The 22,887-nt window shown below is 40.8% G+C and overlaps 1 long non-coding RNA gene across 1 annotated transcript in view; it reads right to left on the minus strand.

Moving 5' to 3' along the window:
* The window catches only part of LOC310658287, a 116,300-nt gene that overhangs the window by 33,463 nt on the left and 59,950 nt on the right, over positions 1–22,887 (minus strand). The window contains exon 4 of the long non-coding RNA XR_014502184.1: positions 6,918–7,044. This is a non-coding gene — a long non-coding RNA (uncharacterized lncRNA). The remainder of the gene's footprint in view (positions 1–6,917; positions 7,045–22,887) is intronic.

The raw sequence follows: 22,887 nt of genomic DNA on the forward strand, positions 1-22,887 counted from the left end.
TTTACAGACAAGCACTTCATAATGGAGAAACAATTCAAATTGATGTGCACTTGAATGGTGATGATCTGATTAACTTTATTAGATTCTTGTTGATTCTACAGCCCAGATGAAGTGTACCATTTTTCATAGATTTCATACCTTGCGATTTTAAGTTTTTACATTATCAGTCTTCAGGCTTCACTTGCTGCTGAAGGTCTTTGCTCTGGGACATTCTTTGGCTGTGAATGGACAGAACTAAGATCCTGGGGACTGATTTCATTTGTCTCCTTCCATTAATTCCAAAGATATGTTCTTTTCCACCTTGGAGGAGCACTTGATTAAATTTAGCACAAGAATTCACATAGTCATGGTGCTGTGGGCTGTAATTGAAATGCTCGAGAGGCGCAACTCAAAATAAAAACTAAAGCCCACCAGGAGACAGGCACTGTGTTGGTATACAGTTCAAGAAGCTGCAGTTTGAACCCTGTCAGGCTTGCAGCCTTCAAATAATACTGTTTTGTTCTTGAGAAACAGACAAATCTTTGAGGTACAAGTGAGTCATGAAAGAAAGAAAGTTTAGAAAGCAGAACCTGGGAAACTCTCTATGCCTGTGTTTTGAACTGTTCAAAACACTGGTATCCATTTCTGATAAAAAGGTACAAAGTTTGTCATAGGGCCTGGTACATACAATAAAGTTCACAGACCATATTGCAAAAGGGTAAAAGGGGAACACAAATACTGAACAAATCTTTCTCTTGCTTCATATCCATCCTAATTTTAATATACTTTTACAATATCCCCACTAATATCATCATTAATTTCAGTGGCGCATTAGTAAAATACCCAATGGATTGTGTGCTAACTTCCTTTTCAGCAGTCTTTTAATAGACTCTATTAGTCCCACTGTAGGGGGAATCATAGGCATACTGAATAAGTCTGTAATCCGAAGCATGCTTATGGGGAGGTAAACGCTGCAAAACTCAGTAGGGTTTTCATGGGAATAAAGCAACATTGTACTAAACACAGAGAATCAAGGAAGACCCATGGTTGGGGTTAGGCAATAAGCTCCACTTTGAAGGGAATTATTCTAAACTGACATCTCTTTCTCTTGTTATGCCATGTCTTTGATTGCAAGGGTTTCAAAGCAGTCAAAAAGATGTGCATCTTCACTCACCATGCCATTAATTTATGGAACTCACTACTACAAGATGTATAATGGCCATCAGTTGATACTTATTTTGGAGGTTAGACATATTAATAGAGAATGAGACAATCAATGGCTGCCAATCACATTAGCTATATGCAACTTCCCAGTTCAGAGGCACTACGGAAATGAATAACAGAGGCTGGGAATCGACTACAAGAGAGAACTATTGGTTCCCAGAGGACCCTCTGGTTGACCACAGTGGGACACGGAGTGCTGGACCGATGGACCATTAGTCTCATCCAGGAGAGATTTTGTTTTGTATTTTGGATGCATTTCAGCTTTCTATTCCACATTATTGCTTTCTTCCCAAAAGCAGCATGGATTTAAGATGGTGTGGGCAGTTTTCCTGCCCAGGGGGTGCAAAATTAAGAAGATCCACAATTGAGAAGATCCATTAGGGTCACACAGGGCTGCATAGTATGAAAGATTACCAAAGTCCACCCCTTGCTGTTGACAAATCAATTCTGCATTACAAAGATGTCTGCAAATGTGACAAGAAGGCTGCCAACGTTAACCCTACCATATGGAAATCCCTTGCAGACAATCACAGTGCCTGAAGACAGTCAGGCTGTGCATCCACAGCAGTGACCAAAGGAGGAATGACTGCTGGGAAGAACGCAGACAGAAGAAATGCCACGGTGCACCTTCAGCAGCAAAGCTGGACACCTTCATCTGCCCTACCTGCCATAAAACATGTCTCTCCTGTATCAGACTCAGCAGGCACTGTAACCTCCCATCTTGACCCCCGAAGGCGCACTCCTCCATTCTCTGTTGATACAAACGGATGCCAGCAACAGAACAGATGGTTTAGGGGGGTGGGCTCTTGCCAGCACATAACCCCAATGCTAAAAAGCTTGCACTGGCTGCTCATATGTGACTAGGTCAGGTTTCTTGTAGTAGTTTAGAAGGCCCTAAACAACTTGGGTCCAGGATACCTTAAGGACTGCCTGACTCATTGTATCCCTGTCTGATCAGTGAGATACTCAGAGAAGACATTGCTAATAGTATCCTGCGGCTCAAATGCATGGTTCGTAGACACCAGCAGCTGCATATTCAGTCGCATGGGCCCTATTTTATGGAATTCCGATCCAGTTGAGGTCAGACAGACCTCTTCCCTGTTGAATTTCCATCACCTGCTGAAGACTCTTTTATATCAGTAGGCATTTTAACTGATTTCACAGTTTTAACTTATTTTTATCTTCATTGCTTTGACTAGCAACTGATTAGAGACTACTGCAATTAAGCAGGATACAGATTGCCAAAATGTTTCTTAGAAAAAGAAAGAAAGCTATCTCAATACTGTAGTGCCCTTTCATCACGAGATGAATTAGGATGCCTAAATAAGGCTATACTTCCTTTCAGTATGTCGAGGGCAGTTTTCATGGACCTATCCAGGGCTTATTTCCTAACCTCTGCACACCCTCTGAGTTTTCTGTATCTTTTCCAAATGCTGACATATCTCCAGTTAATGTTGGACACCGTTAATCTAATCAGAAGGGTCTTGTTTTCCCCTCGGGTTAAAACAGCATTACATTTGTGGCCCAAGCTGCGAAAACAGGGGAAATGCAAACCCATGACATACTTTAAAATCTATCAGCCACAGGGATCCATGCAAACAAATCTGATTGAAGAATGCCATTAAGTCACTTTCATATTGAACATCTCAGCTCTGCTGGGTTTTTATTTATTTTTTTGTTAATTTCAAGCTCATCATCATTGGCACCCTACTTACAACCCCTTTCCTTTGCTATGTATAAACTTAGACATAAACTACTCCTTCTTTGTCTGTTGCCTATGTTCCCATATATATTTGGAGGAAATGATCCCAAAATGCACCAAAGCCATTCATATTTTTGCATGGAAATTACTTGAAACCAGTGGACTACCTTCACCTGTAATTTTATAAAATTATTATGCTCTAAGGGCAATCCTTATTCAGTTTGGAGCCAAAAGCATATTTTTATGGCAATGTTATGATACACAAAATCTGCCACCTTCGGATAATAAGGAGAACATGATGAAAGTGCTGCCAATCTTAACTAATATAGTGAAAATGCACCATTACGGTGGAATACATTAAGCCTCCAGGGCTCAGAATAGTAGCAACTAAATTGGTAATGTGTTTCTCCCCTTCACCCCTTGGAATTAGAATATCTCCTTAGACTTGATGTGGATTTTGCTCCACATTGTAGGATACATTTTCAGATGTACATTTAAACATTTAGTGTAAGCACAACAACCATGGCTTTTCATACAGGAACACCCGCCAATGAGGTATAATTGGCTTCCATTTCCTTTTTTCAGCCTTAGTAAAAAATAAGAATAATCTGGAATTACTGCTAATTTGTGAAATGTAACTTGGAACTATTCAGTCAGAGAATTATCACACTGGAACGCACAAAATGGCTATCCTGTTCACCCTTCCATTTAAAGCAAGACCATACACTGCAAGTGCCGCCTGTGAACTATCACAATACAGCTGCAGAAGTTCATCACACAGTATCTATTGCAGATATTAATATCCTGCAGTTTGAAGCAACTGGATACAGAAGAACTACCTCCTTTTGGAAATAAAACTTTGTCCAGACACATTAAAATATTATTCAAACTTTACTTGCAGGACTCTTGAAAACGTAACAAAAGCATCAAACGATGCATCTAAAACATCTCTACAATGTCTTGTGCTGTCCAACACAGGGTCAGGATCTTCTCAGAAATAAATGATAATTCAAAAAATCTACACTATGTCTATACCTGGCTACACTGGCATGAGTGGCCAGCATTTAGGTAATGAGCATTTTTAAGATTATGTGCCAGAAAAAAGGTATGTCCTTCAATGAATTTTGTGTGTGTGTGTGTGTGTGTGTGTGAGAGAGAGAGAGAGCCCATTATTGTGATCAGATCTTAGTATTCAAACGTGTCATTGTATACAACTGAGCTAAATCACGCGTGCTAAATGGGCATCGAAACCACGCACCATCTATGGAGAGTGGTTTGGGGAAGGATGCTTTAAAGGTGAACAAAAGAAAGGTGATTGTCCTTATTGACAAAGGTGGAGGCATGTGTTTGATTCTAATTGTGTACTGTATATTGCGGTATTCAAGAGGGCACTCAAGACCTCAGGGGTTTGAATAGCCAATTAATAGGAATACAGCATCATTTTAAGCCCTAGGCAGGCATCTGAATGAACACATTTTGACTTAAAGTGGGGAGGTGGGTTGGGCATGTACACCAGCCTTGCTCCCCATGTCCAGCTCCTCTTACGACACTTGTGTATGGAGCACAAAGGTCTGAAGTGAAATTCCTACTATATTCTGCTACAACGTAAACAGAAGCCTTTCTGTGACTGGTCCCCAGTTGTGAGCACATGCACAAACTTCCAGCACATACGTTGAACCTAACTCCTATATATTGACTCGGGAGATGGAGGAGACCATGCATTTGTGAATTCAAGGCTTCCCACACAAGCATGGAGGGATCCATTTTCCATTTCAAGCACCAGCAGTCCATAGGAACCACAAAAGCATTCTGTTCTTATTTGCTAGAACTCCCATCAGACCTGACAGCATGACCAATGGTCAGGGATGATGGAAGTTGTAGCACACAACATCCAACAGGCACCACCTCTGCATTCCCTATTCTAGATTCTTTCTGGGCAAAATGGAGACTTCTGAGCCAAGGTGATCATACAGAGAGCCAACATTCAGGTAAACAGGTGCCTGACTATGTTCTATGGCAGGTACTATTTCCCCATTGCTTGATTTATTTACTGCCTTTAGATCTCCCCTTTTTCCTCCAAGGAGGTCAAGCTAGCATACATGTTCCTTGCCCTCCTCATTTAATCCTCATGTGAGGTAGGCTTGGCTGGTCTCCCAGGCTTACACCCTACCAGTCCCAGTGAGCACCAGTCATCCCTGGTTAGCACTTATTCAGCCTTCAGAAAGTTTAATTTTAAGAGGGATACATACAGGACATAGAAAGGCTGTAACATCCAACTATTAGCCAGTGCTGTTTAGTCACTGCCCTCTATTATAATGAATGCAAGTGTCTCCCGTTGTTTTCTTCCATGAGCAGAGCAGAAGGCAATACATGAAAGCACTTGGATGAGTGAAATTTCTTTTTTTCACTTATACAGAAGACAGGCTTTTAAAGGCAGGAAATATTTACTGATGCAAATGGAGCTGGGGGGGATGCATTAGAATGCACAACAAAGTACAAATTGGTATTTATGACAATTTATACGTATTTCAGTAAAAATTAATCAAGACAACTCTGTGATTATAGTTTCCATGCTCTTAAATGGAACATGAAATGGAAATAACATATGCATTAAAATTCATTTCTAAGTGCTATATGGAAATTTATGCATGATGTGGGGAAACTTCTTCCTGGTATGATTGACTTTTTCTTGTAATGGAAAATAAAAACTGTTGTATTCCAACGTAGAAAAGGAACATGACAGTAAAATGAAACCTGCTAATCTGCATCAGACCATAACAAACATTTTAACATCTGCCAAACATAGTAAATATATCATCCACGTGAGATGCTGAAATGTGCAAGGAAGCATTTGGGGATAAAAATAAGAATGCAAATGATTTTTAAAAAAACAATATGGTAACAATCACATTAATCCAAACTTCAGAGCAAACATCTAATGCTTTATGAAAGGGATTTCAGCTCATAAGAGGTTTAACTTGATTGTTCAAAAAAACCCAAAAAAACGACAGGCAGACAGGAAAGGAAAAGGGTTGCATTTTTGCATTTCAAGATTTGGAAATCTGTTATTGAGGCTTTTAAAGATGTACACTCTGGCTTCTCTAGCTATAATCTTTGCAGCAACAATAGTCTAAGACTGAATTTCTTCTACCTTGAACCTAAGACTTGATCTGTTAGCAAATGGTAGGGTCTATTGGTTGCTGTGTCAAGACCACAAAATACAAATTTTCCGCTTCTAATTAGAATATTATAGCAACTCTATGCATCATGGGTGGGGAATCTGTTCCCCTTCATAAGCTGTTGGACTGTTAACTCCCATCATCCTTGACCATTGGCAATGCTAGCTAGGGCTGCTGGGAATTGGAGCCAGACATCATCTCAATGACCACCTCTCCCCTTTGATCCTGCAGGCAACCAAACCCTCTTGTGGAGGGGATGCACTGCTGGCATCCTCTCCAACATAGCATGCCCTGCTAGCTCTATCTTTTGACCTTTTGGCATAAGCCTAAAGGTATGAAAGGGTCGCACACATGTGTAGTAAAACTGCAAGTCATAGGCACCCATTTCTAGACTTATAGACTCTTTGGCATATGAAGATCAGGCCAGCGTTTCTCTATGCAGGCATGGTACGTTCAGAAACTGTTGAAGGCTTTGAAACCAGTGACCCCTCAGAGCCAGTTTTCACATGCATGCTCATTGCTTGTTGAATGACTTCCAAGATGTAAATGAGGCAACAGATTAATTGATGCAAACAGAACCTCCTCAGCATCTAATGTCAATGGCAATGCACCTTACAGCAGCAATAGATGTGTTCCTGAGACTCAGCGTGTGGGAAGGCATTTTAAATGGCTTATTCCCACTGATACCAAAGAGATGAAATCTGTTTTACATGCGAGTGCTCTAATTTAAGAACTTTGCTTTAGATCTGAAGATAAGTGAATGGCTCTCAGTTTCAGAGAGAAGAGGGCAGGTTGGGAATATAGGAGGCAAATCACATTGGTCTGGGTCTTACCTTAAATGAGTAGAAGGAAGTTCAAGGGTGGAAAGTTTCCCATCCCTTTCTCATCTCTGCCGCTGCCTGAACCAAAAAGGCATCTCTGGAGATAGCCCCTTGGGAACAATGTTCATGGCAGGTATCCCTGGGGAGGTGGAGAAGACAATTCAGAATCAGAGGGAGCCGCCTGATTTTGTGCAAAGAAAGTTCCCAATGTAACTGATGTTTAAGGGGGGGGGGGACAAGAAAGAAAGAAAACCCCAAATGTAATATAATTCAGAGCAGCCGTATTTGCAGAAATGGAAGTATAAAGATTCTTTTCAAACAACTGAATGCTGTAATTGTTGACTATCTTTAATTAATATGGAGAAAGGCAATATAGCGCCAGGGCTTTGGGAAGCTGTTCTGCAATTGTCACAATTGATCTTTACTTAATGGTTCCACCTGAGGATTATTTATCTTTCTCCCCCTCCTGATAGTTTCCTCCCAGCTTATAAATCTCATCCAGTTATCAGTAACAGCCCCTAATTTCCTTTATAGAGGGTTTCAGTTATTCATCTGGCTCTGTTTTTCTTTTCAGTCAAATGTATTCCATTTTGGATTGAATTGCTTTTAAAATCCTTTTTGTAAGTAATAAAATGATTAAACTGTAAAACTATACCACATCTAGTTTCAAGAATTATTATTATTTTAAATGATAAAAAATGAATTAAAGTAACAGTTGAATTTTGCCTGAGGCACTGGACTGAGTATTCAGCGCATTAACAACACAATTCTATACACTGTGTAACCCCATTAACTTCAGTGGAGTGCACTGTGTGCAAAGCAGGGTGAGGAACCCGAGGTTTTGCAGATGTTGGACCCCAATTCTCATCAGTCAATGGCCAAGGGTGACGGCAGAACCACTGAAATCCATGTACTGGAGAACCACTGTAAACTACATTTTTTTGCATCATAAATCATACTGTGTGAGTGAAAGCCATGTTCAGATAAATAACTATGATACAATGATATGTGGAAATATTATCAAGGCCATTAAAAAAAAAACTTTACTCCAGAGAACTCAAGAAACCAGGAAATTTCTTTTAATGCAGTATTTTAAAGGTTCAAATATCAGATACCTCATTTATATCAAGAATCACTGGGAGTAAGCCATCCTTTATTGACTTCCTGGCAGGATGCAGACTACCATTTGCTAAGTGGTAATTTAAATTTACCATATGTGAGGACAACTCCTTTGTAAGCCAATCAACAGCCAACTATCTCAGGGTGCTGTCTTTCATCCTAGTGGTTAAGAGAATATTGCCCTGTGTTGTGTGCAGATAAGATGATAGTCTATTTCCATCTTCTGACCTTTTATGGCAATTGTCCAAGAGACCCCGTATAAAATCTACACAGGAATGCGACATTCAGCAGTGCAGAAAATGTGCCTTTCATACGGCATGCTTTATTTCACTCTTAGCACCTTTTATTTTTTTTAAGACTTTCTACTTCGGAAAGCATAACAATTTGGAATTGTTTCAAAGCTCCTCTGATGTCCACGAGACTGTTCCAGCACTTCTCCAGAATCAATGGTTTGGGCATAGTGACCTCAGAGATGCAAGTGTACCTGCCAAGTGGTGGTGAGATATAAAGCCCTTAGCCAAGTCCCCATCTGGTACAGAGCCTACACATTGCCACAGCTGCATCCCAGACTCCAGTTCATGTGGCAACGATTCCAGGTATGTCAGAAGGAGATTTACAAGTCTGTCTCAGCTGAAAGCCAATATGTGCAGAATTTCACATTGCTATTTGTTTGCTCTCTATTCCACCACCTCCCCCTGCTTTGTCTTGTCTTTCCTAGTTTAAATATTGTATTGCTGGAGAAGCACTTGAGTGAGGCAGCCAAGTTCATACACCAGTTTGCTTAATTAATAAATAATAATAATAATAATAATAATAATAATAATAATTTTTACAAATCTTGGCCTTTCAGGGTCCAGCAACACGAAGAGTTCTACTGGCAATGATTAAGAATAATCCTGCTCATTCTTAAATCTTCAATTTGCAATTCACATAGCTCTGTTCCCCAATTTTACATTTATTACATTTCTACATAACAACAACAACAATAAACAAATAAAGGTAGCTCACATCATTTTTTGGCCAGCAAAAGCAAAGGAATGGATGTGAAAAATAGTTGCGCGTGTAGGTCCCCAGGCCACCCCTCAAATAACTTCACACATAACACGTAATTTAGTTTTGGTTTTTGGGCACTATTTTGGCCACAACTTTATTAAAATACAAAATCAGTGAGTGGTTGTTTAGACATTGGTTATGACTATCTGTCCCCCCACCTGGGACAGAACTGGCATCCCAAGGTCCGATCGGTAGCCAGTAGAAGAGAAAGTCAAACTGGGGGGTCACCTGAGCTAAGCGTCGGACCCACGCCGCTCTCCCCAGCAGCTCCCCGAAAGCTTGCCTGCCCCGTCCTATAACAAGGATTCCCATAACAGGGATTGGGCGGCCCTGGTCCCATAACAGGGATTCCCATAACAGGGATTGGGCGGCCCTGGTCCCATAACAGGGATTCCCATAACATGGATTGGGCGGCCCTGGTCCCATAACAGGGATTGGACGAAATCATGGCAAGCCCCAGGATTCCTTTAACAGAATTCCCTTCATCGCAATAGGAGGGGCAGGCACCGCCTGTTCAGCCCCCTCCACCACCAGCATATTATAACCAATGCCTAACCGCAACCTTACAAGTTGTGACGAATTGCAGAGTAGTAGGCAAAAACCAAATGGCACAGCCAATCACCAAATGGCAAAATTCCTACTAGGCCCCTGCGCCAAGGCAGACGACCCCCATGACAGGCAAAGCAAGGTCAACCGGAAAAGAGGGCGGGTGGGCGGGTGATCCGATGCACTCTGCAAAGAGAAAGAGAAACCAGAGTGCACCAATATTTAAAGACTATGGTCCCACCCACTCAATTTGCAACGTACAATTTGCCCCAGCAACCCGGTTATCCAATCACAGATGCCAGGCAATAACTATTAACCAGCCTGGCAACAAGAGGCCTGGCCCGGTGGCCCACACCGCAACACGTGCTCTCATTTATTGGAGAACACGCTTTATCTATCCAAATGCCTGGATAGGTAGTCCCCATTTTTGTGATTTTGTGATATTTATTTACTATTGAAAATCATATAGGCACCACATAGTCTCCAGACACACAGAGAGAGAGTGGGTTAGTTGTATTTATTGATTTGGGGTTTTCTCTCTCCCCCCCCCCCCCCAGGCTTCCCTATATGCAATACATAAATTCAAAAATTTCTAAGCTTAAAATACTGCAGTTTTGTGTTGTTCCTTGACCAGGATAGTGACGTAGAATAGAATGTCCTTATTTTCATCTGAGAAATGTTGGAGGGTATGCAATACAGTGTTTTCTGTTTGGAATAATACTGTATACTGTTTGGAATAATACTGTATACTGAATAATACTGTACTAAGTATGCAATACAGTGTTTTCTGTTTGGAATAATACTGTACTAAGTCAGACCACTGGTCAAGCCAGCTAGTTTTGTCTACACTGGTCGACAGCAGGTCTCCAGGGTTTTGCACAGGAGGCATTCCCAGCGCTATCTGAGGAGATGGTCTTCTGAATACAATGCTCTATCTACCACTGAGCTATTCTGCCAGCTACTGAGGAGTATCCATAGGCAGAGTCTGGTTAAGGTAAAGGTAAAGGGGCCCCTGACCATTAGGTCCAGTCATGGCCGACTGGGGTTGCGGCGCTTATCTCGCTTTATTGGCCGAGGGAGCCAGCGTCATGTGGCCTGCATGACTGAGCCGCTTCAGGCGAACCAGAGCAGTGCACGGAAAGTCCGTTTACCTTCCCGCCGGAGCAGTACCTATTTATCTACTTGCACTTTGACGTGCCTTTTGAACTGTTAGGTGGGCAAATCCCCGTTGCGGGGATTTGAACTGCCGACCTTCTGATCAGCAAGCCCTAGGCTCTGTGGTTTAACCCACAGTGCCACCCGCATCCATTAGTCTGGTTAGTCAGCTTTATATATTTATTCCAAGTCCAAATTTATAGTTTGCACTTACTTGTGAAGGTCTTGCAGCTGTAGACTAGGCTTGACCATTAATCCTATATCATCTGCATGGCTTAAATTACAAACCACTGACTTCTATTAACTTCAGCATTCATTGACTCTAATGCCTTTGTCATTACTGCTTCTAAGGAGAGATGGGTCAGGTGCCAAATTACATCCATTTCTCACTCTCACTGTGGTTTTAAGCAAAGGTGTCAGTTTCCCATTCACTGCTAATTGATTTACTGTAAACATCCTCTGTTAGTTAATAAATTACATTGGTGTGCTATACATTAGTAAGCCTTCCGGCAGCACATTTCTTCCAAGGCGTCCCTTGAAAGCCTCCTTAAAGGAATCACAGCAAGAGTACCAGAGATCTATTTTTTTTCACTGGGACTTTCCAGTTCAACCATTGCATTTCCACATCATATTAACTAGATCCTATCTTAAATGTATTTTGTTGTTGTTTAGTCCTTTAGTTGTGTCCGACTCTTCGTGACCCCATGGACCAGAGCACGCCAGGCATTCCTGTCTTCCACTGCCTCCCGCAGTTTGGTCAGACTCATGTTTGTAGCTTCGAGAACACTGTCCAACCATCTTGTCCTCTGTCGTCCCCTTCTCCTTGTGCCCTCAATCTTTTCCAGCATCAGGGTCTTTTCCAGGGCGTCTTCTCTTCGCATGAGGTGGCCAAAGTATTGGAGCCTCAGCTACACGATCTGTCCTTCCAGTGAGCGCTCAGGGCTGATTTCCTTCAGAATGGATAGGTTTGATCTTCTTGCAGTCCATGGGACTCTCAAGCGTCTCCTTCAGCACCATCATTCAAAAGCATCAATTCTTCGGCGATCAGCCTTCTTTATGGTCTAGCTCTCGCTTGCATACATCACTACTGGGAAAACCATAGCTTTAACTATATGGACCTTTGTCAGCAAGGTGATGTCTCTGCTTTTTAAGGTGCTGTCTAGGTTTGTCATCACTTTTCTCCCAAGAAGCAGGTGTCTTTTAATTTTGTGACTGCATATTCCCTACAACCCACCAACTCCACTGATTCCCTTTCTTTGATGTCTGTTACATTTTAGGGTACTAAAATACTTTTTGTTGTGTCTGTTTGTGCATCTTCTTAGCCCACCAAGTTTCCTAGTCCAGCTCTACTTCATTGGTTTTGGGGCTGGGGAAGTAGAAAAACTCAGAGGCCAGTTATGGCACTCCGAGCTTTGTTTTACTAGGCAGCTGCTTTGAGCATCAACCACGGTTTTAGACTGGCATGCTGCAATTCTCTGCCAGGAGCACCAATGGAGGCTTGATCTATCTGGACTCATTGGAACAATGTGCCCTTGTGACTGAGGATGCAAAGAATCTCTTTGTCAGGATGTGTTTTATTGTAAATATTAAGGTGGAGTTAGGAAAGTTTCTATGCTTCTACTTCTCAAGCATTTACTGTACTTGGTAAATGGATGGGTGTTATAATTGCGTATGAAGGGAGAGGACGAGTATATTATTAGAAAGGTAGCCCTTTTTGTCATTGTTTGGTAATCAGAAGAGCTCAGACGGTTTTAGTGGTTTATTGTTTGTAACATACATATATGGTTCATGCTAAATATAACCCTCCATGTTATTTCATAGCTAACTAAATTATATTTGTCCTGTGCTTGCTATGTACCCAAATGCATCTCATTAAACGTGCTTAATAAAATATTGCTTATTGTTTATCTCAATATATTTTCATAAGTCCTTGGATTTTGGAAATTTGTAATTATTGGTGCCTTAGTCATTGCACTTCAAGCTGATTTCTGACTTCATTATGCATGCTTTCCTTTGGTGTCATATTCTTTGATTCTAAGTTACATTTGTTGGGCTCTTTTATTGCAGTTGCATGGCGCTAATGTACTCGTATAAGAGCATAGGTGGGAGTGTTTCGCTTTGATCACACATTCCTGTTATCCTTCTTGATTATCTCCATTTACATATTGTTTGATTCACTGGGATTGCGATCTGTCACTTGGTTTGGTTGCCTTCTTGCCATCCTATCTGGGTTCCAGCTTTCCTCCCCCCACCGCACTTTGTTCTGAAGAGTCTTGAATGCTTAGCAAGTGGTTCATTAAAAACTCAAATAGGTGTGTTTTCTCCCATCGTGGTAGTTTTTAATTATCATTTGATATTCTGGGCTTGTTGTTTTTTCCTTGTTCATTATTGATGGACATTATGTTTTTAACTTTTTTACCCTGAATGTAAGTTGCCTAGAAGCTATCAGGTGACAAATAAATAAATAGACAGCGTTTTTCCTGAATATTGGCGGTGTAGAATTTTTGACAGACAAACACCACAAGCAGAATTAGTATGCTTTGTTTTTTAACATGCTTAGTTTATCTGAGCTATGTTTATTTGGGTTCTATGTTCCTCTAGGAAATGCCAAAATGGCCACACCTTGACTGCTGTAATTTTCATTTTTACAATCTAGCTGAACATTTTTAGAAATGCCACATGCTCAATAATCTGAAAAGGGGTCGCATCAAAATCTGTTCAGAAATAGCCCATGTCACGAATGCTGGCATCCTGTTATGCAGAATCATAACAATGTCCTTTCTCTTGAAACTGATGTAGCAATGACAGCATTGCCTGCTCTATTTGGAGTCAAAAACGCCCTCCCCCAGTTTGTGGCATCATCACAGCATCTTCATCCCTGTTTGGAAAAAGATGCCTTCCAGGTATTTGGCCCTAAGGGACAGCTCCTGGGACAAAAACCATGCCCCTTCTTCAAGTTAAAATGAACTTGTTAGCAGAGTCATTTGAATAATGCAGATGGAGGCCAGAGAGATAGGAAACCGATAATACTTTATTGGGGGAAACTGATCAGGAACATAATATGAGAAAAAAATGAACATAGATGTTTTGCATCCCTGCTGTTATGTTTCCAGCACTTGTCCCATCCTTTGCTGACAGGAGAAAACTTTGGCACCTCTGACAAAGATTTCTCATTTGGACTGTGCTACTCCAGGAAAGGACGCGGGTGGCGCTGTGGGTTAAACCACAGAGCCTAGGACTTGCTGATCAGAAGGTCGGCGGTTTGAATCCCTGTGACGGGGTGAGCTCCCATTGCTCAGTCCCAGCTCCTGCCAACCTAGCAGTTTGAAAGCACCTCAAAGTGCAAGTAGATAAATAGGTGCTGCTCCAGCGGGAAGGTAAAAGACGTTTCTGTGCGCTGCTCTGGTTCACAAGAAGCGGCTTAGTCATGCTGGCCACATGACCCGGAAGCTGTACGTCGGCTCCCTCGGCCAATAAAGAGAGATGAGTGCCACAACCCCAGAGTCGGCCACGACTGGACCTAACAGTCAGGGGTCCCTTTACCTTTACTTACTTTGAGTCAGGCCTTGAAAAGTCTCTATGCACCACAGGCATAAATCATGAAAACATTCAGATGTGACTAAGCAAGACGATGTATACCTACTCTTTTGGGCATGTCTTGAAGCACTGACTAGAACAAACACAGTTCGTGTCTGGCTTGAGCAAATCACAATGTACTCAGCAAGGCTTCTAAGACACCTTGCCAAATCCCTAATCCTGCTGTGGCAGCCATTTTATCCACTGCAATTGTATAAATTGTTGACCACTTTTCTATATTAGCCAAGATCATGGATACCCAGTGTGATGCTACTGAACTCCCATAAATCCCAACCACTGACCATGCAGCTTGTGGCTGATATTGGCTAAGAATGTCTGGCAATTAAAACAGGCAAACATGCTAATACAGATCCACATCTGGAAATTAAAAACTGCATAAAACCAACTCTCTTGGAATTTAAAAGCCGGTAAATAGACATGATAAATGATCATCCCAGGACAGGAAAGTAATAGCAAAGCTACCAAAAGGATAGTAATATGTAGTAGTGAATTGAAGAAGCACAGAATGTGTGCATACTCTGAAGAAATGTCAAAATGGAAGTGATACAATTTTGAGGAGCAAGTGAGATTAGCAAGAAATCAATGACATCTTATTCATCCAGCCATCACATCATAACTGGACGGGGCAGATAAAGAAATACAAAAGGGGATGTATGATGATAGTCATCTCCATATAAAATCAGACATCTAGAAAATCGTATCTGACCCCCCTCAACGCTGCCTTTACAGATATCACAAAAGAATTAGCTGGGACTAGCATTTTGCCACTGACTGCATATATTTTTTAATGTACTTGAGACACCAGCCTTCAATGTAAGGTTCACAGGGCAATGTATTTTGTGTAAGGCAGTCCTTTGATCCATTTTTGTCCATAGACTTGTGAAATCAGAAAGAAAGAAACTTTCTTTTTTTTAAGAATGCACACAGAAGCTTTCAGCTTCTCTCGCATTAGCATATTTCTCCTTGCTAGGTGAGTTCACTGTACTTGGACAGGTTCAAGTTATCTTGAAGTTCCCATATGCATTTACTGTTATTAATATTGCACCATGCATGGAAACTGACTCCTTTTGCAACTGAAGAATTGTCCAGACCCATAAAAATATTATTCAAACTTTTACTGGCTGAACTAACTTTCTCACAGAATTAAAACAGCTAATGTGCATCAAAAATATCCATACTATGTCTTGTGCTGTCCAGCACAGGCTCAGCATCTTAGAAAATATGAAATAATCCAAACAGACCTATAAGCAAAGCTCTCTCTCCACAGCCTGCATTCCAGCCTTCATTGCCTTACTCTCCCTTCAGGAGAGCTTCATTTACATCTTCAGTCCATGAAGTTTGGGAGACAAAGACTCAATGGCAACTCCCTTCAAAATAGATACTTGCAACCCAATACCTTCATCATCTAAGGTTACAACACTCACATGTTACCAGAGAACAACAATCAGTAAATTAATCATTATCTCAGCAAGAGCTCAGAGTCCTCTGCTTTAATATAGCCCCATAGAAAAGCTCCATGTTAAACCTTTTCACCGATAAATATTTAGGCATTCACATTTTAAACCTTCATTAATAAACATACATTTTCATTTCTGTGTGAATTAAATCAATTATGCTTCACATTTACCTCAGTACATTCTCTGCTCTGCCTTTGTGTCATCTCAGCTTTAAGTTTCTTACTCTCTATTTTGTATTTCAAATCAGCTGAAGCCAAGCAGGTGACACAAATATCCTGTGATGGTAGTCACAGGTTGAGAAAGGAGAAAGGCCTGAAACTGACAGTGAAGAGAAGTATTATGTGCAGGAGGTCTAGAATGTGAAAAAGCATACTCTGAAGAGAGGGGTGGGACTAATTTAAGGAAGCCATACTTTTTACTTTTCTTTGTTGAATAAGACAAAGGATGAGGCAGCATTCTACTGTATATATAAATTATCTCCCTGGTATCTGTATAACACCCGAAATATTGACACCCTAATTATCTGTATGGATGAAGGGTATAGATTGACTGTTGCATGTTTTAATTTTAAAAAGTCATGGAGGGCCATTTCTTGTAGTAGTTAATGGGTGGATCTACAGTCATGGTTTTTAACATTAAGGAAAGGTTTTGATAATGTAGATGGACACATCCTACGTTTTACATTCGTAATGATTTATTACCTTGTCTTTTTTATCGCTTAATTTTGAATCGTTTTTATGCTGCTGTATTGGTGAAACACTGCTCCTATGTCCCCATGTAGCATTTTACTTTTTTTTTACTGCATCAAAACTCCATAATAATAATAATAATAATAATAATAATAATAATAATGCTGTTTAAATGGCAGCGCGGCTGGGGGGCGACCAGTGTGGTGTAGTGGTTAAGAGCGGTAGATTCGTAATCTGGGGAACCGGGTTCGCATCTCCACTCCTCCACATGCAGCTGCTGGGTGACCTTGGGCTAGTCACACTTCTCTGAAGTCTCTCAGCCCCACTCACCTCACAGAGTGTTTGTTGTGGGGGAGGAAGGGAAAGGAGATTGTTAGCCGCTTTGAGACTCCTTAGGTTAGTGATAAAGTGGGATATCAAATTCAAACTCCTCCTCCTGCTGCTGCTGCTTCTTCTTCCGCCTTCGCGCTGGATCTTCCAGCCCACCCACCCTCTTTTTATGCCTTGCTTGACAACGGCCTTGCTATGGACTAATGTCGGCCACCATATTGCTGGGTCCAGGTAGGAATTTTTCCACTTGGCAAATTGGCACCAGCTATTTGGTTTTCACCTACCTTGTAGCAATCGTCACAACTTTGTAAGGTTAGGCACTGGGTAAGCCTTGTTTATGGGAGGGGAGGTTGTTGCCTCCGCCTGCCCCCCCCCCCTTGTTAAGGGTATCCCGTTAAAGGGATCCAGGGGTGTGGATTCTGTCCAAAGCCTGGGCATGGGCTAGGGCCATGCCACGACCCCATCAGGGACCCTGGGGGTACCCCGATTTGATGTATATCATAGGGCTCCCCCTACCGGTGGGTTACCCTTATGAGACTCCCTGCAGACAGGCAGGAGTCAGGATATAGTCCAGTTTCACCCAATGCCTAAGCCAAACTGCTCATATCTATAACCAATAAAGTTATGGCTTATTTTATCCCATGAACCTAAACATTCATGTCCATGTGTTTATTATCTAAGGGAACCACGGGGCCCGGGGCCTCGCCACATAAGTGGCTTGCAGGCACAGAGAAAGCAAATTAGGTAATCCTTTCCTCCTCTTTGGTGTGTAAATGGGACTTGAACACAGCAGGGGGAAATGACCTTGCTCTAGTTTTAAGCCACGAATGTGAACATAGCCCAAGTGAGCTTCATGGGTTTCCAGTCATTTTTGCTCATAGATGAAAAAAGGGGGGAAATGCAGGTATTATGAAGTATTAATAAATAATCTGCAACAAATCAATATGGTGCTTGCTTTTAAAATCCAGAATTTATCCAAGCACAATCATCTGAAAAGAATTGCTGCAATTCTTAAATCACTTTTGATCCCCTCCACCTGAAATATCACCACCTGGCCCTATACTGAAGGTAGCATTGCCAGCCTACGATCAGCAGAGGTTAGACCTATGGTAATTAACAGCTCATGAAACCTGAGTTCTTTCCATGGTTCAGAGTTGGCATTTGGAGGAGTATGATAGTGTTTGCATCTTCTTTTTAGAAGGAGGGCCACAGCTCAGTAATAGAGTACACACTTTGTGCAATTCCAGGCATTTCACGTTGAAAGCAGCAGGGCTTGGAAAGACTGGCACCTGAGACCCAGGAGAGCAGCTGTCAATCAGCGTAGACAGTACTAAACTAGATGAATTCCTGATCTGGCTCAGTATAACATAGCTAGCTGCCTATTACAAAGCTAAACTAATGCTTAGCCTCAAGAACTGTATTATGAGCATTCATTCTCAGGTCTCTCCTCTGGCCTCATGAACTATGATGCTGCTCCATTACATATGCGAACTTAGGGCAAACGTCTATTGGCAGTATTTACAACCGTGCCAGCTGTAATCACGCGGCATCCTTTACTGACATGCAAACAGCTCTGCCTTTCAGTTGCTCTTGATAAAGCATTGTGACCACGGCATGCTTTTTAGCTTTCTGTGTTTAAAACTATAAAACAGTGAAGGAGAAACAGCGTTCCTTTCACACATTCAGAGAAAATAGCTGGATATTTATGGGTGTTGGAGTCCTCAGAGAGAGAAAGCGTGTGTGTGTCCCCCCCATTTGTGGAAATCATCACAATATCCATCTTTATATACTTGCATACAAAGGAGATGGCTTGCTTGTTTATCATTTTTGGTGCATATTTTAAATTTTAGCCTCAACAAGAGTTTATGAGATTTATATCCATCTGTTCATCTTGGAACTTTAGAGGATGGAGATGTCACACAAACTGTCTGAGGCAGCAACAGGACAGCTACATGGGAGCTTGGTTTCTGGCATGGAGATATACATGAAGCCTCCAGCTAGGTCCCTAATGGAGCTCATAGTTTCAACTATCTTTTTGTTCGATCCAGCTAATGTTTTTGAAGTCCTAAACTTGGCATATAAAATTAACCACCTATGGCATGTGGCACAGTAAAAACAGATGGGGTTGCTTTACCCTGGAAATGGGAGTTCTGATGATTTTCAGGGGCAGATTATCTACAACCAGATTATCTATCTATCTATCTATCTATCTATCTATCATCTATCTATCTATCTATCTATCTATCTATCTATCTATCTATCTATCATCTATCTATCTAAATGAGATGCCAAAGGCATCTTTGAATAATATTGTACAGCAGTTCCTATAGCTATAGAGAAGTTGCTGAGATATCAAGTTAAAGCACTGAATACATATATGAACTTTGCTCATTTATACCCCTCTTGTCCCCCTGATAAACTCAGCAAAAGAAAAGAAAAGAAAACCACTGTAAATACAGGCCAAGGAAAATACAAGTGTTTGGAACCTCTGTACATATTTGCCAATAAGACCTACCATTTTAGTTTGTTGTGCTTTGACACACTTTCTAGTTAAGGTGTTATTAAATGTTTATGATTGGCGCTCTGAACTTTAAAAACTCGGTATATAAAGCCTAGTTACAGATGGGAATGTGTGCTGTTAAGATTGAACAGAAAAGGGAACAATCTCCTTTTTTTTGTCAAATATTGTGAAAGAGGGTATTTGATAAAAAGAGGCGCAAGTGTTATGTGAGAGAACTTGCATGTGAATAATTTTTCTGATTAGTAAGCGTATTTATGTGTGTGCATTTATGTGTGTGAATAGGGGAATTGAGAGACAGTGTGAAGTGTAAATGGTCACAGGGACAGCATTTCAAGCAAATAGACCAGCAAATTATAAATGTCTCGATTTTTAATGCATTGTTTTGGGAACATCTGAAACAAAAATCAGAGATCTCTAAAAATTACCAACCAGCTGGGCTTCCATCTTGTGTGATGCTGAGTGTTTTATACAGGTAATAAACATGTTTTATTGTTCCTTATTCTTGAGCCGCAGTTTGTGGCAGTTATCTCCGTACAGAATTGGGGCCTAAAGTTGTGGCAACCTTATGCTTTATCATTTCATAATTTACATCTTTAGCTCCATTTGCTGAATAAGCAAACATTTTTCATAAGCCAGGTTAAAAAATGCATTAATTTGACTGTACTTAACAAATATTTAGTGCTGATATGAAACAGCAGGGGAGGTGCAGAAGGAATGATAATTCCATCAAATGAAAAAGCTAGATTGGAGGGAGAAAAATTCTCCCAGGAAGAGGGAATATGCATAAAAATGATAAGAATAAGTTGAAGAAGTCTAATATTGATAGGAAGATTAAAAACACTTTGTTATTCCTATGGAAATTACTCTTGGGATATTCTGCATTGATGGCAGTTTTACTCAAAATCTATGGTTATTTCCCCCCACCAACCCCCTGGATTCGAAATTGACAAGACAGAATTTTCTAATAATGCAGCAAGAGGTGACATTGAAAGGATTAACTTGTATCAAAGTTAATAATTTATCATTGGAATAGGTAGTTCTAAGCTACATATGAGAAACATGACACCATAGCAAACTAGAAGCATTAATAGATGGGACAGTGTGGCGGGTGGAGAGAGAGATAGTGGAATATACGGAACATACAAGTACCAAGTCATTTTTAATGTTGTTGTTCTTATGTTATCATTTCAGATGCTGGTGGTTGTCATCTTGCCAAAAACATATCATTTGATATTATCCTTCCCTTGAGAGAAAACCTTCTGTGCCTATAAACACCAACACTCAATTGCTTTGGGGTTCAACTACGTTCATGGACTGTTTCAAACATGCAGTGCAGCAACTGAAATTGTCTCAAATAAATAAATAAAAAGAGGATCTACAGACTGCAGTTGATATTCATGTGAATATCAACAGTAGATAGTGTCAATAGATAGAATCTAGCTTTTCTGCCTCAAGTCTAGTCATGCTGTTTCCTTTCCAATACTTCTTCCTTCTACTTACTCTGTTATTTCATTGTTATGCACTCAGACTGGTGGGGATGAGAGAATCTGTGAATCTGAGTTTCTCAATTTCCCACCAATTTCTTTTCAATTCACCCCAGTTCTACATGAGTTTGCAATTTTTAATTTTTTTAAAAAAGTATTCTCTGGAAAAGTCATTGGCATTTTTCTACAAACTTATCCTAATATACACTGTGAGCAATTTTGGCTCATATACCCATTTCTTAAAAGCAAATTTACCTAATACAATGCATTTTTGGGTGATATTTTCATGCGAATATATGCATTTTTATGAACCTTCCTTTGTAGATTTTTGTACACATTATTTGGTTAGAGAACTGCAATGAAACATTGGGGGAAATGTGAATTTGAAAGGATGGTTGTGTCTAGGATAACAATCCTTTCAAGAAACATTCTACCTCATTCCTTGCTCTTTCAATGTGGTTGTGGGCTAGAGCAATAGCCATATGTTTTTAAATGTCTAAAAATGAGCACTGCATTTTAAGATGGAGGTTTGTAGCAATACAGAAGAACATTTTCTCTCTGCATGTCTACATGGAAGCTGAGCAAGAAGTACAGAAATCCTCCTTTGGAAAGTGTTTCCAGTGTCTCCATGCACCAGCAGAGATGTCTGGGCTGGTGTTCATTTCATGCTGATTCTACATCTTTGACATGGACTGCAGACACCATATTCTTTCTTACACTATGCTGAAAAGGTTGAATGCATGCCTAACAGAAATCAGTCTGTTTTGTTGTATTACCAGCTTCAGGAATAATAAAGGGCACATAGGATACAGTTCAAGTTAGTCTTTGCAGAGAACTACTTGCTCATTCGTGTTAGTATCTCATGATCCATTGCAGGAGTTTACAAGAATTCATTTTTTTTCATATAAAGCTTCTGATTTCTCTTGTTGAAGAATGTATTTCAAACTCAAAATGCATGCAGGGGACATGCCTTGTAGCATTCTGAGTGGCTCAACAGAGAGGTCCCTGTTGTTCTCACCCAAGCGTCAACTCTAAAAGCTGCTAATGGTAATTTACATGTATCATTAACTGCAGCAACTGATCATGCTTATCCAGTGGAGATCAGACTTGGAATGAAGCCCATAAGAAGAATTAGGAAATGCCCATAGGACAGTCATGTCTACAGGGAACAGAAAGAGAAAATAAAGGCAGGGAAATGGAAGAGAGAGTAGGAAACAAAGGGCAGATGTATTGGTCCTTTCAATAAGTGGTGGAGGCCACATTCATGCCACACATTTAAAGCACTATGATACCACTCTGAGCCATCATGGCTATTCCCAAATAATTCTGGGAGCTGTAGTTTGTTAAGGGTGCTGAGAGTTGTTAGAAGATCCTTATTCCTCTTCCCGGGGCTCCAATTTTCCAATTGATCCCACTTCACAGGGATTGTCTCTATGTTGATCCTAGTGAACATACCAAACCTGGACTTTGGTCACTCACTTTGCTACTGACAGTCATCCAGACCCAAGGTAGTGGTGAAACTGGAACTAACCACAGGATAGAAGAGAAGAAGTACTGTTTTGGATTTGATACCCTGCTTTATCACTACCCGAAGGAGTCTCAAAGCGGCTAACATTCTCCTTTCCCTTCCTCCCCCACAACAAACACTCTGTGAGGTGAGTGGGGCTGAGAGAATTCAGAGAAGTGTGACTAGCCCAAGGTCACCCAGCAGCTGCATGTGGAGGAGCGGAGACGTGAACCTGGTTCACCAGATTACGTCTACCACTCTTAACCACTGCACCACATTGGCTCTGTATCATATCATACAAGCATTAACTAAATAATGTACTTGTTAAGCCCTTTATAGCTGTAAGTGTTGTGACATTTTTGGAGCTTGAGTAAATATGGAAAGCCCTTAACACAGTATGTTAAACCCAAAGGGAGGGGGGTTGTTAATTGAATAGCATTTTTACTTAGGTGCTAAACTGGAAGCACTGAGTTCTCCTATAACAAAACATACATGAGTAAATGATATCTTACTCGGAACAGAAA

Source organism: Podarcis tiliguerta (genome assembly GCF_965153285.1).
Source record: "Podarcis tiliguerta genome assembly, chromosome: 10".
Lineage (NCBI taxonomy): Eukaryota > Metazoa > Chordata > Lepidosauria > Squamata > Lacertidae > Podarcis > Podarcis tiliguerta.